The sequence below is a fragment of the Phocoena sinus genome, chromosome 16 (genome assembly GCF_008692025.1).
Source record: "Phocoena sinus isolate mPhoSin1 chromosome 16, mPhoSin1.pri, whole genome shotgun sequence".
In the NCBI taxonomy this organism is placed as follows: domain Eukaryota; kingdom Metazoa; phylum Chordata; class Mammalia; order Artiodactyla; family Phocoenidae; genus Phocoena; species Phocoena sinus.
The window spans coordinates 34654480-34669523 of NC_045778.1; positions in this window are offsets into that span (position 1 = coordinate 34654480).

Below are 15044 nucleotides of genomic sequence, written 5' to 3' on the forward strand. Positions count from 1 at the left end.
TGAAGAGGAGGGAAGTAAAAGGACTCAGGGAAATGTGATTGCGCGATTCCAGCAGCCCTAATGATACCTTGGGGTTAGTGGTCATGAATTTAAACAAAAACTAGTCAGCTTGGTTTTCCTTCAGCCACATTCTACAGCCTGAGTACAAAAGGATTTTTTTCCAAAACATAATTTTGTTGGTTCTTTGGATACGTCTGCACAAGGACCTCTGATGTACCTCATCCTCTTTGTGACTGCTGTCAGTCCCTGTGTGGCTGAATACTTCTGGGATCCTTGCATCTTGGTAGGCCACCCCCTTGTTCAGGATCCTTTCAAAGTGACTTGAGCTTTTTTTCACTTCCCACAGCATCCACTTGCCCCATGGGAATCCTTGCATCCCTTTCCTGCAGATGGTAGAGATGTAGCTGACCTGCTGTTGTCCTCTTTCCTCGCCTGATCATTTCCCACACTTGTCCAGGTGAGAGTTGGCAGTCTCTTTGCAACCCACGCTTTAGGGAGTACATATCAGGTTCTTCCAAGAACTTTTGAGGCAAGACCTTTCAAGCCTTCGTGTTTCTGCAGCACAGTTCCCTAACTAGAGAATAAGATGGTAATTTGTTCTTCTCAAAAGTACAGCCTATGATCTCTCTGCATTATTTTTTTAAAACTTTTATTTTAAAATAGTATCACATTTACAGAAAGATCACTAGAATAAGAATAGTATAATAGATTCACCTATTGTTAACATTTTATCCCATGTGCTTTATCATTTGCATGATCTCACTTTATAGATTGTTAGATAAAGCAATATCTCTCGTTTTCTCTCTCTCCTTAAATAATTTAGTATATAATTCCTAAGGGTAAGGATATTCTTTTACATAAGCACAACACAGTTCTCAACTTCAGAAATTTATATTGATTATAATACTCCATATTCACACTGAAATAATATTCCGCATTCCAATTTAGAAGTTGATCTGATAATATCCTTTAAAGCATTTTCCCCCTGAGTATAGGGTCCAGTCTCGTGTCAGGTAGTATTGCATTTAGCTGTTATGCCTGTTCATTATCCTTTAATCTAGAACATTCCCACATCTGTGACATCAAAATTTTTGAAGAACACTTTCTTTCCTTTAGAAAAATAAAACATTTCTCATTTGTGTTTGAATAATATTTCCTTGTGGTTAGATTAAGGTTACATATTCTTTTTAAAAATTCAGATAAAGGCTGCTTACCATAAAAATTATCTTTTAAAGTATACAATTTTGTACTTTTTAGTATATTCACAGGGCTGTGCAGTCATCATCACTGTATAATTCTAGAATACTTCCATCACCCCCCAAAGAAGCTTTGTATGTATTAGCAGTTACTCCCCATCCCCCACTCCCCACAAGCCCCTGACAACCATTAACCTACTTTCTGTCTCTATGGATTTGCCTGTTCTGAACATTTCACATAAATGTTACCATGCAATATATGGCCATTTTTTTTCTGGCTTCTTTGATTTAGCATAATGTTTTCAAGGTTCATCCTTGTACTGTATATCGGTACTTTATGGCTAAATGACATACCATTGTAAAGATATACAACATTTGTTTATCCATCCATCATTTGATGGGCATTTGAGTTGCTCCCATTTTGTGGTTATTATGAATAATGCTTTTATGAACATTTATTTTTTTGGTAGACATATGTTTTATGTCCTCATTTATTTTGGGTATATATCTAGGAGTGGAATTGCTGGGTTATAAGGTAACTTTAACTTTTTTCAAACTGTTTTCTAAAGTGTCTGCACCATTTTACATTACTACTACCAATGAATGAGGGTTCCAGTTCCTCCACATCCTTGCCAACACTTGTTATCCTCTGTCCTTTCAATTATATCCATTCTGAAGGGTATAAAGTGGCATCTTGTTATGGTTTTGACTTGCATTTCTCTAATGATTAATGATGTTGAGTTCATCTTTTCATGTGCTTATTGGCCACTTGTATATCTTCTTTGGAGCAATGTCTATTGAAATTTTTTTCCCGTTTAAAAACTTGGATTATCGGTCTTTTTATTATGAAATTGTGTTCTTTATATATTCCGGGTACTAGACTTATATCAGATATATTTTGCAAATGAGCTCTCCCATTATGTAGACTGTCTTTTCACTTCCTTGATAGTGTTATTTTGATGCACAAAAGTTATTAACTTTGATGAAGTCACATTTATCTACTTTTGTTGCTTTTACTGTTGGTGTAGTAACTAAGAAACTATTGCCTATTCCAAGGTCATGAGGATGTACCCCCTACGTTTTCTTTTAGGAGTTTTATAGTTTTAACTTTTTTAGGTCTTTGATGTATATAGAGTTAATTTTTTTATGTGCTATGAGGTAGGGGTTCAATATCATTCTCTTACATGTGGATACCCACTTGTCTCAGTGCCATTTTTTGCAAAGACCATTCTTTCCCTGTTGAGTTGTCTTGACACATTTACCAAAAGCAATTGACTGTAAATGTATAGGTTTACTAATAATGGACTTTTAATTCCATTCCACTAATGTATATATCTATCCTTGTGCCAGTACCACACATTATTACTGTAGGTTTGTAATAAGTTTTGAAATTAGGAAATGCAAGCCCCAATTTTTGTCTTTCATTTTCAAGACTGTTTTACTATCCTGGGTCCCTTGCATTTCAATGTGAATTTTAGAATCAGTATGTCAATTTCTGAGAAAAGAAAAAAGGGCACTAGAATTTCGGTAGGAATTATATTGAATCTGTAGATTCATTTGGGGAGTACTGCCATCTTAACAATAATAAGTCTTCCAATCCATGAACAGAAATGCCTTTTCATTTATACAGATCTTGAATTTTTTTGCAAATATGCTTTGTAGATTTTAAATTTCAAGTCTTGCCCCTTTTGATAAATTTATTCTTAAGTATTTTATTAATTTTGATGCTACTGTAAATGGAATTGTTTTCATAATTTCATTTTGGAATTGTGTATAGAAATACAATTGATTTTTGTATATTGATCATTTATCCTGCCTCTCTGAACTCATTTATTAGCTCAAATAGTTTCTTGTGGATTTCTTAGGACTTTCCATATGCAAGATTGTGCCATATGAAATAGAGACTATTTTACTTCTTATTTTCCATACTGGATGTGTTATATTTCTTTCTCTTGACCAATTGCCCTGCCTAAAACCTCCAATAAATGTTGAATAGAAGTGATGAGAGAAAAATTATTTGTCTTGATCCTGACCTTTAGGAGTAAAGCTTTCAGTCTTTCACCTTTATGTATGATGTTGGCTGTGAGTGTTTTTTATATGCCTTTTATCAGGTTAAAGAATTCCCTTCTATTCATAGTTTGTTGAGTATTTTTTTTTAAATCATGAAGGGATATTAAGTTTTTTCAAATGCCTTTTTGGTGTCTAAAGAGATGATCTGTGTTTTTTGTCCTTATTCTATTAATATATTAATATGATTCATTACATTGATTTTCATATGTTAACCAATCTTACATTCTTGGGATAAATCCCAGTTCTTCATGGTGTATAATCCTTTTATTGTGCTGTTGGATTCAGTTTGGTAGTGTTTTGTTGAAGATTTTTGCATCTATATTCATTAGGGATATTGGTCCATAACTTTCATTACTTGTAATGTATTTGTCTGGCTTGGCATCAGGGTAATATTGGTCTCCTAGAATAAGATGGATGGTCTTTCCTCATCAGCTGTTTTATTTTCTGAACAGTGTGTGAAAGATTGATTTTAATTACCCTTTAAATGTTTGGGAAAATTCATCAAGAAAGACATCTGGTCCTGGGCTTTTCTTCATGGGATTTGTTTAAAATTACTAATTCAATTTTTTACTAATTATATGTAGATTGAAAATTTCTGTTTCTTCTTGAATCAGTTTCAGTAGTCTGTCTTTCTAGGGATTTGTTCATTTCACCTAGGATACATATTAATTGGCACAATTTTTCAGAGTATTCCTTTTTAATTCTTTTAATTTCTATAGTTAATAGCCCCTCTTTCACTTCTGATTTTAGCAACTTGAATCTTATCTCTTTTATTCTTGTTCATTCTAGCTGAAAGTTTGTCAATTTTCTTGATCTTTTCTGGGAACTAACTTTTGGTTTCATTGGCTTTCTGTAATGTTTTTTCTATTCTGTTTCATTTATTCGTCTAATCTTTGTGTTTCCTTCATTCTACTTACTTTAGGTTTAGTAAACTTGTTTTTAGGTTTTGATCTTCTTCTTCTTCTGGTTTCTTAAGGTGGAAGTTTAGTTTACTGATTTGATATTTTTCTTGTTTTTAAGTATATGCATTTACAGCTATAAATTTTCCTCTGAGCACTGCTTTTGCTGTATCCCATTAGTTTTTGTATACTGCATTTTCATTTTCATACATCTCAAACAATTTTCTAATTTCCCTTTTGATTTCTCCTATGACCCATTGGTTATTTAGGAGTGTTTTATGAAATTTCTGTATATTAGTGAATTTCCCAAATTTCTGTCTGTATTGATTTCTAATTTTATTCGATTGTGTTTGGAGAATATAATTTGTGTGATTGAAGTACTTTTTAATTTATTAAGACTTGCTTTGTCACCTAACATATAATCTATCCTTGAGATTGTTATATGTATACTTGAGATGAATGTGTGTTATGCTGTTGTTGGATGGAAGGCTCTATAGATGTCTATTAGTGTTTAGTGTTGTTTCAAGTCTTAATATATCCTTGTTGATTTTCTGTCTAGTTTTTCTATCCACTATGGAAGGTGGGAGAAAATGGACCACAGCAGGTGGTGGGGACTGAGCCTTGAGAATGACTGAGCTGATCCCAATTTCTGTGTCCGAACACAGAAGTGATTAGGTGTCAATGTCTGCAGAGTAGAGTTTCAATTTATAAGTCAGTATTAGAGTTAGGAAATGAAATGGCTAAGGTCAGAGTGGTCAGTGTAGCACAGGTGAAGTTGAAAGTCATAAACTGAGAATGAATGGATATCACTGTGTCAGAGATAAAGAGGGTGGGTGCCCAAGTGGAGATCAAGAAATACAATAAAGTCAAAGTAAAGGATTCTCTCTGGGAGTGTACCCTGAGTCTGGCAAAAATCTTTCCTGATACTTCTTCCTGCAGCTTCTTTTATTTGTGCTCTGTCCTCAAGAGGATTTCCCCACCTCTTTAAAGGTGCCCAGGACTTCTGACAGTCAGTGAGTTCCCTATGTGCCTGTAGGAAGAGGGCACACAGACTATTCAGGGGCCAAGACAGGCTGAGCCCGTAGTAGAGACTCAACAGAGGCGCCCTCCTGTTAGTTTGTCCCAGGTTGTGGTGTGTCTTGCATGACGGTTGAATTTCATGTCAATAAATAAATTTATTGCTTGCCTCTGGGCAGTCCTTGAAATTCTACTTGGGAAACAACATGGTCTAATGAAAAGAAATCTTTGGAGCCATAAATCCTGAGCATGCCTAACTCTGACAGTAACTTTAATTTAGGCAAGTTATTAAACCTGTATTGTACTTACACATGTACATACAGTCATACAGATATGTACACCTACACATAGATGCATGTACTGGCACATACGTGGGAGAGTGTAAATGATGTAAGTATTAAATAAGTCACTTTAAAAAATTATTTATTTATTTATATTTTTATTGGGGTATAGTTGATTTACAGTGTTGTGTTAGTTTCAGGTGTACAGCAAACTATACATATATCCACTCTTTTTTTTTTTACATTCTTTCCTATATAGGCCATTACAGAGTATTGAGTAGATTTCCCTGTGCTATACAGTAGGTCCTTATTAGTTATCTATTTTATATATAGTACTGTATATATGTCAATCCCTGTCTTCCAATTTATCCCTCCCTCCCTTCCCCCTGGGAACCATAACTTTATTTTCTACATCTGTAACTCTATTTCTGTTTTGTAGATAAGTTCACTTGTAGCCTTTTTTTAGATTCCACATATAAGCTATATCATATAATATTTGTCTTCCTCTGTCTGACTTAACATATAAATAAGTCACTTTTAAAGCACTAGTGCCATGTCTGGTGATCAAAGGAACAGGAGTTCTTAGCATCTTCTCCCTCTTCCCCTTCCTTTGTGCCTGATGTGTGTGTGTGTGTGTGTGTGTGTGTGTGTGAAAAAGTAAAAGAGGAGAGAGAGAGAGAGAAGAAAGAGTATCTCACTCAATTGGAAAAGCAAGCTCAAACACATCTGTTGTGCAGAGAGACATCCTGGCTTTAGGCGAGTCAACCAATGACTTCAGCTGTTTTGTTCCTGAAATTGACCTTTTCTTTTAGCTAAACGAACTGGATGGAGCAGAGGTTTTGATGAGGTGGAAGAATACGTAGAAGAGTATTATTGCTGGCAAGGGATCATTTTACATTGTAAAATAGATGTGCATGTTCCTAGCCTCTCCTGGGCAGGACTAAGTGAGGACAGAGGCGGATCCTGGACACACCCCAGGCTGCAAGTGAACATTTCAGCACCTATCCTTCCTTTTGCCCTCTCTGTGTTCTCCATCCTCATAGAAACAGTGGTTGTGCTGCTGCACCTGGATTTTGTTACCGTGGTTACAGATGCAGTCCCTGGTGGAGGAGGGGGAGGAAGCTGTCTTTTTTTTTAAGGGCAGATTGCACTGACATTTAAATTGGAGGCATCGCAGTGGAATACAGCAGCCAAGGCACAGGAGAGCATTGCTTCCCTTTTGCAACTGGGATGTTTGGAAGACCCCTGTCCCCTCCTCTTTCTCAGTGTTTGTGTGTATGGGGATGTGGACTCATTCCTTAGCCTGTAACATGCTCAGAAGACTGAGATTCTGGTTGGGAACAGGGAGAGATCTTTTTTTTTTTTTTTCAGTGAGATTTTGAGACATCAGGGCTGAACTAGGGGTTTCTCAACAGATGCTACAAATGATATCAAAACAAAGGGGGAGAAATAGTCAGATGTGAACAGGAAGATAAATCCATGAAGCCTAAAGGAGATTGGAAGGGTAGCCAAATTGAAAGATGTCATGCAGAGAGGAGTCAGCAGTGTGGGGGTGAGGATGATAGGAGCAGCATGTGGTGAGGGGACCAGTCCTTGCCTTGGGTAGGTACTCGTGTTTGCAGTCAGCTCCTGGGGAGCGGTGCCTGTGTGGGTTGGTGGAATTTACCAGGTGGATCTAGCACAAGGAGGCCCATGTCATCTGAAAAGTGGGAGAGCCCAGCAGGACACTGAGCCAAGGCCTCTTCCCCATCCTTATGAAAGATGATCAATTAATTAGGATAAATTAGTCGCAAATGTTTTCTTCTAAGGAGTAGTAACAGGCTCGAAGTCTACAAACCATCTCATTACCCACAGAAGTGAATTTGCCACTGGAACTTCTAGTCTCCCTTGTTGGTTGGTCAATTGGTCAGTTGTCAACAGATGCCAATTGAGTTCCCACTCTGCTGGGCTCAAGGTGCCTAAAGGCTAAAGTGCTGCTCTTGTTTTCAACCCCAGCATCCTACATTAACTCAGTATCCACACTCAGAAGGTCAAGCATACTCCCCCACTGAGGACAGGAATTGGGTTACAGGATATTGGTGAACGATAAACCCAGAGTCCTGAAAAAGTCTCTGATTGGCCACTGGTGTAGCCTCTGCCTTCAAGCAGGCAGATATTTGAGGGCTCCTTGGGGTCCGTGTGGCAATTGTCAGCTCAGTTGACCAAGAGTCCGGGCAGTGCGGATGGAAGGCCTGCTTGGCGCACTTTTAACTTGATTTTCTGGCACTGGTCAAGGTAAGTGGAAGCACTTACTGATACAAATACTTCAAGAGATGAGCTTAAGCCTTCTACGTTCCCATTGGTCAGTCCAGAGAGAATGTGTACATAGACAGGTGTGTATGCACAAAGCTATATGGACTTTTATCTGTACAGACATAGACTATATGCTTGTGTTTTTGCCTCTGTGTAGACATCTAAGTGGGTACTTTCATGTGTCCTTGTGAGCAGCTATGTGTGTGTATGTATGTGTGTGCACATATATGAGTAAAGGACCTCTTGGTGTAGGCATCTGGAAATCAGAGAGCTCTGGATTTTTCCTTTTATTAGCTGTGTGATTTTGAGCAAGCAATGTTAGATCTTTCAGCCACAGTTTTCTCATCTGCAAATGGAAATAATCCTATTTCATAGGCATCTTTGTGAAGATTATATGCCATAATTAATATAAAGCATCTGGTATACTGTCTGGCATAGAAAAGGCAAGTAACAAATAATTCAGCTCCTGTTACTGTATATACCTCTCTTTCTCCCTGCCATGAGAAGGCATGCCTCAAATTTTGTGTCATTATTCTCAATTGATGAAGGAACAAACGGCTTTCAAAGCAGGCATATCAATAGCTTGAACAGCAAGCAATTTATAGAATTTGTAAAAGCATATTCACATCTGGTTCTCCTAATATCCATTAACTACAGTAAAGCAGTCAGAATTTTCTTGGTTGGTGATATGCAGAGGAAAGAATGAGAAAGCACAGTCAGAGGAGCTGTTATCATGGAGCAACCCTTGTTCCATGGCTCTCAGCATTCAGTCTGACCAGAGGAAGGTGGGACTGCTCCGTGCACAGTGACAGTTAAGTGCAGGGGAAAGTGACCTCTCTGTCTCCCTTCTTTGTGTTTGGCCGTGACTGGTCCATTGGCCACAAGTCTTGGAATGGCACCCTAAATTGGAGTTGTGTACATCAAAATTCCCATCCCCTCTAGACTGAATCAGTTCCCAGCCTGTTGTTTCATGCCAGGCAGAGCAGGGGTCCTGCAGCAGGTGTGAGAGACCCTCAGGGAGCCTCCCATCTTGGTCTAGAAGTAAGCTCAAGGCCCCTCCTGACAGCCCCTAGGTTGGTGAGCAATGGCTCAGCCCAGGCAGGAACCACTGGCTGGTTCCTTCTGGGAGGCAGTACGCACTGTTCTGCAAGGCCAGAGTTCCATGTTTGAGACACACAGCCCAGCTGTGACAGAATTCATGTGTGTGCATGGTGCTCACGTCTTCAGCAACACGGAGCAGGCATCACACTGGGTCTGTAGCCATTCTCTTCCTGTACAGTCGTTGTTTTGTTGAACCCAAGTGGACAGGGCTAAGCAGAAAAGCTGTAGCATAAACTGCAAAGAGCAGGATTTAGGATGAATGTAGGGAATAACTTGTCCCTCAGGCTGAATCAACTCCAGAACAGCCATTCTGGAGTGTTGGTTCATTTCTCTTTATGGCATTTCCTTTAGCAGTGTGTCTGGGCCGGTGTTAAGGTGGGCAGGGGTAGGGGCTGAGGGGAGGAGGTAATGGCCCTGAACGCAGGTATAATCAAAGTGCTCAGCTATTTACTACAGTGGAACCAAACTAATTCTTTATTTGTCTCTGTCCCCACATGGCTACACTGATTAGTAGAAGCAAGAAACCAAAGGTCTTTATTAATTTCCACTTCATTCCCCATACCACCTTATGAAGCAGGCAGTAAGCAGCCTCTGACCCTATCTCATCCCTGATCTGGACAGTGGGCTCAGACCCAGAAAACCATGGAGAATAAGAATGGGGGAAACGGAGAATTTTCAAAGGGAAATCAAGGCTCTGATATCAAAAGAGAAGGGACTTAATGCTTAGCAGACAAAACAGCAGATGTCCAGTGTAATGACTCTATCCAGACCTCACGAATTTGTCTTCTCCTGAAACATTTGGGGTCATTTGGGCACTAGAGTTAATGCCCAAGTCTTTGTTTTCTGTTTTCTCTTGTTTCCTTTATTTAAGCTTTCCTTTCCTCCCAGACTGGAAGTGCAGAAGGGCTATGCCTCATCTGGAAAAGTGCAGTGTATTCAGAATGAACTATGTTTAAAACCAAATGTAGGTTTCCAGGTTTCCAAATGATCCTTCCAAATACTCCTGTTGCATCATCATCACTATCATCATCATCATCATTGTCATCCTCATCACCTTCATCATCATCATCACCATCACCATCACCATCATTACCACGAGCATCACCATCATCAAACACCTAGTTTTTGAACACTTAACATGTGCCAGGCCCAGAGTAAATGCCTTCAATAATATTCATGATGAAAAAAAAATAATCCCGTGAGGAAAGCGTCTTTATTTTCTCTTTTTACAAATAAGAAAAATGAGGCTGAGGTCACAGTAAGTGGAGCCAAGACTTGATTTATATCTGCCTGACTCTAAATTCCATGTGTTTACCTGCTTTGATAGGCTATACTGCATCCCCCCAAGCATTTTTAATAGTAACAATTTATCAAGTATTGACTCTTTTTTGTTCTAGAGCACTGTTTCTCAACATATGGTCCAAGGACTACCTATATAAAAATCGCTTGGGATTAATTGTTAAAAATTCAGATTCCTGAGCCGTATCCAGAAATATTTTTATTGAAATATAATTGAAATATAACATTATATTACTTTCAGGTGTATGACACTTTTTTTTATTGATATGTGAGAGATTCCACACATAAGTGAGGACATATGATATTTGTCTTTTTCTGTCTAACTTATTTCACTTAGCGTAATGCCCTCAAGTTTTGTCCATATTGTTGCAAATGGCAGGATTTTCTTTTTTTTAATAGCTGAACAATATTCCATTGTACCTACATCACATTTTCTTTATGCATTCGTCCAACCACGGCCACCTAGGTTGTTTTCATATCTTGGTTATTGTAAATAATGTTACAATGAACATGGGTGAAGATATCTCTTCAACATAGTATTTTCATTTCCTTTAGATAAATACCTAGAAATGGAATTGCTGGATTGTATGGTAGTTCTGTTTAAAAATTTTTGAGGAACCTCCATATTATTTTCCACAGTGGCTGCACCAATTTACATTCCCACAACAGTGCACAAGGTTTCCCTTTTCTCCACATCCTTGCTGACACTCATTATTTCTTGTCTTTCTGATACCTGATGATAGCTATTCTAATAGGTGTAAGGTGATACCTCATTGTGGTTTTGATTTGCATTTCTCTGATGATTAATAATGTTGAGCAGCTTTTCATGTACCTGTTGGCCATCTGTATGTCTTCTTTGGAAAAATGTCTATTCAGATATTCTGCCCATTTTTAAATTGGGTTATTTGGGTTTTTTTGCTGTTGAGTTGTCTGAGTTTTTAAAATGCATCTTGGATATTAGCCCCTTATCAGATATATGATTTACAAATATTTTCTCCCATTCATAGATTGCCTTTTCATTTTTTTTGAGATTGTAAACTTGTTGATTTTATTTTTATTTTATACTGAAGCATGGTTGATTAACAGTGTTGTGCTAGTTTCAGGTGTACAGCAAAGTGATTCAGTTAGATTGCCTTTTCATTTTGTTGATGGCTTCTGCTGTGTAGAAACGTTTTAGTTTGATGTCCTCTCACTTGTTTATTTTTGTTTTTTTCACCCAGAAATATTGAATCAGAATCTTTGGAGGTGGGGTTGAGTGATGATACATCTTTCACATGATTCTTGCTAAAGTTTGAGAACTATTGTTTAGAGAATAGGAGAGTGTCCCATCTTAATGGTTGTCCTCAACCCTTCAGTCAGTTCCTCATAATCATACTCACAATAGCCATAATTTTTATAGCTACAGGGCATGCTGTGAAATCAAAGCGGGGGGCCCATTGGGGAAGGGGGAAGCCAGGAACAGGCATGGCCGTAGTCAATAAAATCAATCTGACGTACAGGTCAAACTTGTGTCTATAGGGTGTGAGTAACTCTAGCTTCATTTAGGAAAGCCCTGATTTGACTCAGCAATTGCCATGACTGGCTCATTCCCATCCTTCAGTTTAGATGTGATTTCTTCTACTCTAGCTCATCATTCTAATTATTTCTTCCATTGTGTTTATTAAAACCTATAATCTTATTATCTTCAGTTATTTATTTGATCATTTGTCAATTTTCTACTTATCTAATTAGAATGTAACTTTCAAGAGGGCAGGAGCTTTGACTTTCCTGCAGAAAAGTCATCATGGAATCCACAGAGCCTAGTATATGCTTGACATCGAGTAGATATTCACAACTGTCTGCTGAAAGAATGCATCAGTGATGTAGTGGGAGAGGTGGTAGCAGCCTCCTGGTGGTGACCTAAAGACTGACAGCAGACAGTGTTGTAGAGTGGGGTGCTTCATATTGTTTGAAGTAGAATCTCAGCAACCTTGTGAGAGTATTAGAACAACCAAGAATAACCAAGTGGGTGAGATTCAGGGCAGGGCTCTAATCCAAACAGAAGTCTTAACTAAGTCAGAGGCCAGGCTGAGGAAATATAATAGGGATTATGGAAAAAATAAACCTGATTGATCTATAGCATGCCAGACCCTGGATTTAGGTCAGATTTCCTTGTGTCTATGACTGGGGTAGGTTGTGCCTACATATTCTATTTGGCTGGGTCAGGACCCAAGTAAGGAATGGGTAGAGTGGAGTCTGAAGAATATAGTTGTCCTGGTTTGACCGGGAAGATGACTCTCCCAACCTTTAAGCCTTCTCAGTCATCCTTCTCCCTGGGAGTGGAATCACAGAAAATGGGAAATAGATCATTTAGCCCTGAATAACTAAAAATCTACTTTGTGACACGGGTAGTAAATGTATCAACAGAGGGCCTAAGAAGGCCAATTATTTCTAAGAAACTTAAGATAAATTCATGGTTGCTATCCCTGATAGATGTGAAGTAGGGATATTTAGAAGTATTCCTGGCATAACTACCCCATGATGATTGGGAAATAGCCTTTTTTGCCCCCTCATGGACTGTGTCCAGAGTCATTTGGGGGTCTGGTGACTGATACTGAGGCATTTCTGTGGGCATTAGTAGTACTCTTTTACTTCTGGTGAGAGGCATTCTCTCTCCTTCTTTGTAGCTTTTTTCCCTGGCCCCTGCTGTCAATGAAGATTCCTGGAGCAGGTGGTATAAAATAATTTATTTGGCCCAGGTACTGAAACATTCTCCATAAGTGCTGAAATACCGCATCAGGTGTTCTAATGTCTTCTTGTCTCAGCCACAGAATTTTGAAAGGTTTTAATCCTGCCTCTAATTTCTAACTCTTGTCTGCTTCTAAAAATGTATTGATGGAGAATTCAGTATAGAATGAATACATGCTCATTAAAATATTTGGAAAATATAGTAAACAGAGTGGCAAAAATAAGCATCTGTAATTCTACCACCCCAAAACAACTGCTGCTAATATCTTGGCTTATTACCATCCTGCATTTTTATTATGAATAGCTGTTAAATTTTTTTGTTTGGTTTACATGATGGTAATCATACTGTATACACAATTTTGTATCCCTAAGTATAAAATTATAGTGATAGCATAGCAGAGGTTTTTTTTTTTTCTATGTTATTATAGCACTTCATAAATACCAATTGTATATACCACAGCTGATTTAATCATTTCCTGACTATTGGACATTTAGGTTGTTTGCAGTTTTTGAATAATACTGATATGAACATCTTTGTAAATAAAACATTTTCCACATTGGGGAATTTTTTACTTTGGGTAGATTTTGTGGAAATGGAGCTACTGTGTTCATATTTGTGAATCACCCTTGCCAGTAGCTAGTAAGGTAACTTTGTGCAAATTAGAAAGAGGCACCCTTTCCTCCAGACACTTGACTGCTGTTTGTGGGAATATTGTCTCAATAATTAAGCTGCAGTTCTTGCAGTGAATAGTGCCCCTTGGGGTTGTGCAAAATACAATTTGCACAGTCAAAAGTGGCAGACATGTAAATATTTCTAAGATTCCAGATTCCTTTCCACAATTTTTATAGTAATTTATCCTCCCAATAGTCATATAGGAGTGTGACATTTTACCTCACCTTAGTCAGTATGGGGAATTATTTTAAATATTCTAATTTGATGGGGGGAAAATTCTACTTTATTTATTTATATTTTTTAGATTACCTGTGAGTTTTAAAATGTTACTTTGTTTCCGTTTTCTCTAAAGAATAAAAAACTCTACTGTTACCAGAGATAGATTTTTTACTCTTTTTCAACAAAGAAATGTTAAGCAGAAGTTGATAACTGAGCCCAAATATGGTTCCCTAACCGAACAGAAGGTGTTTTGTGGCACATCCCCAAGACTTATGCTTTCAGTCTCTGTGGCTGGAAAAACATGTAATTGGGTCTTTGTGCTTCCAGCCTTCCCTTCTGAGAAGGTTTCCTCCTGCTCTTCTGTTCACTTCTGGGCTTATCCATGAAACACTGGGCATGTCCTCTAAGAGGTCCAGAACACAAGGGTCTCAGCATGATCTGGTCTGATGGAAGCTTCTCCCCTTGTTTGGCTGCTTACCAGAGACTTTGAAAGATTGTGGAGGCACACAAAAGTGAATTCTGTGCTAAAAACTCTTATCCCTGAGCTCTGAACCATCTGCTGAGACTTCCTGTCTAGTGCTGTATATTAGTCAGGGATCTCCAGAGAAAGAAAACCAATAAGAGACAAAATAGGAATTGGCTCTTGCAATTATGGAGACCAAGAAGTCCCAGGGTTTACCATTTGCAAACTAGAGGACCAGGGAAGCCTCCAGTATAATTCAGTCCAGGTGTGAAGCCTTGAGAGCCAGGGGCACTGATGTCTGAGAGCAGGAGAAGATGGATGTCCCAGCTCAAGCAAAGAGAGCAAACTCGCCCTTTCTCCACTTTTTTGTTCTATTCAAGCCCTCAACAATTTGGATGATGCCAAATGCCACCCACATTGGTGAGGGTGATCTTCTTTATTTAATGTATGGATTTAAGTGCCAGTCTCTTCCAGAAGCACCCTCACAGACACACCCAGAGATAATGTGTTACCAGATATCTGGTCTCCCTTAGCCCAATCAAGTTGGCACATAAAATTAACCATCACAGGCCCAGAAAGCCATGGCCTGCCTGTGAAGCTTTACTGAAGCGTTGGTGCCATAACAAAGCAGAGTGGCCATGCCTCCCTCTTTATACTGTGAGATCTTCTCAGCTAGAGCCCATGCTTATAATTTATTCACCCAGTTTATTCTCTGTGTCCCAGGAACTGCTTTAGGTGCTGTATACAGTGGCCAACAAGAATAGACAAGCTCCTGCCATTGTGGAGTTTGTAGGAGTTGGCAAGGCA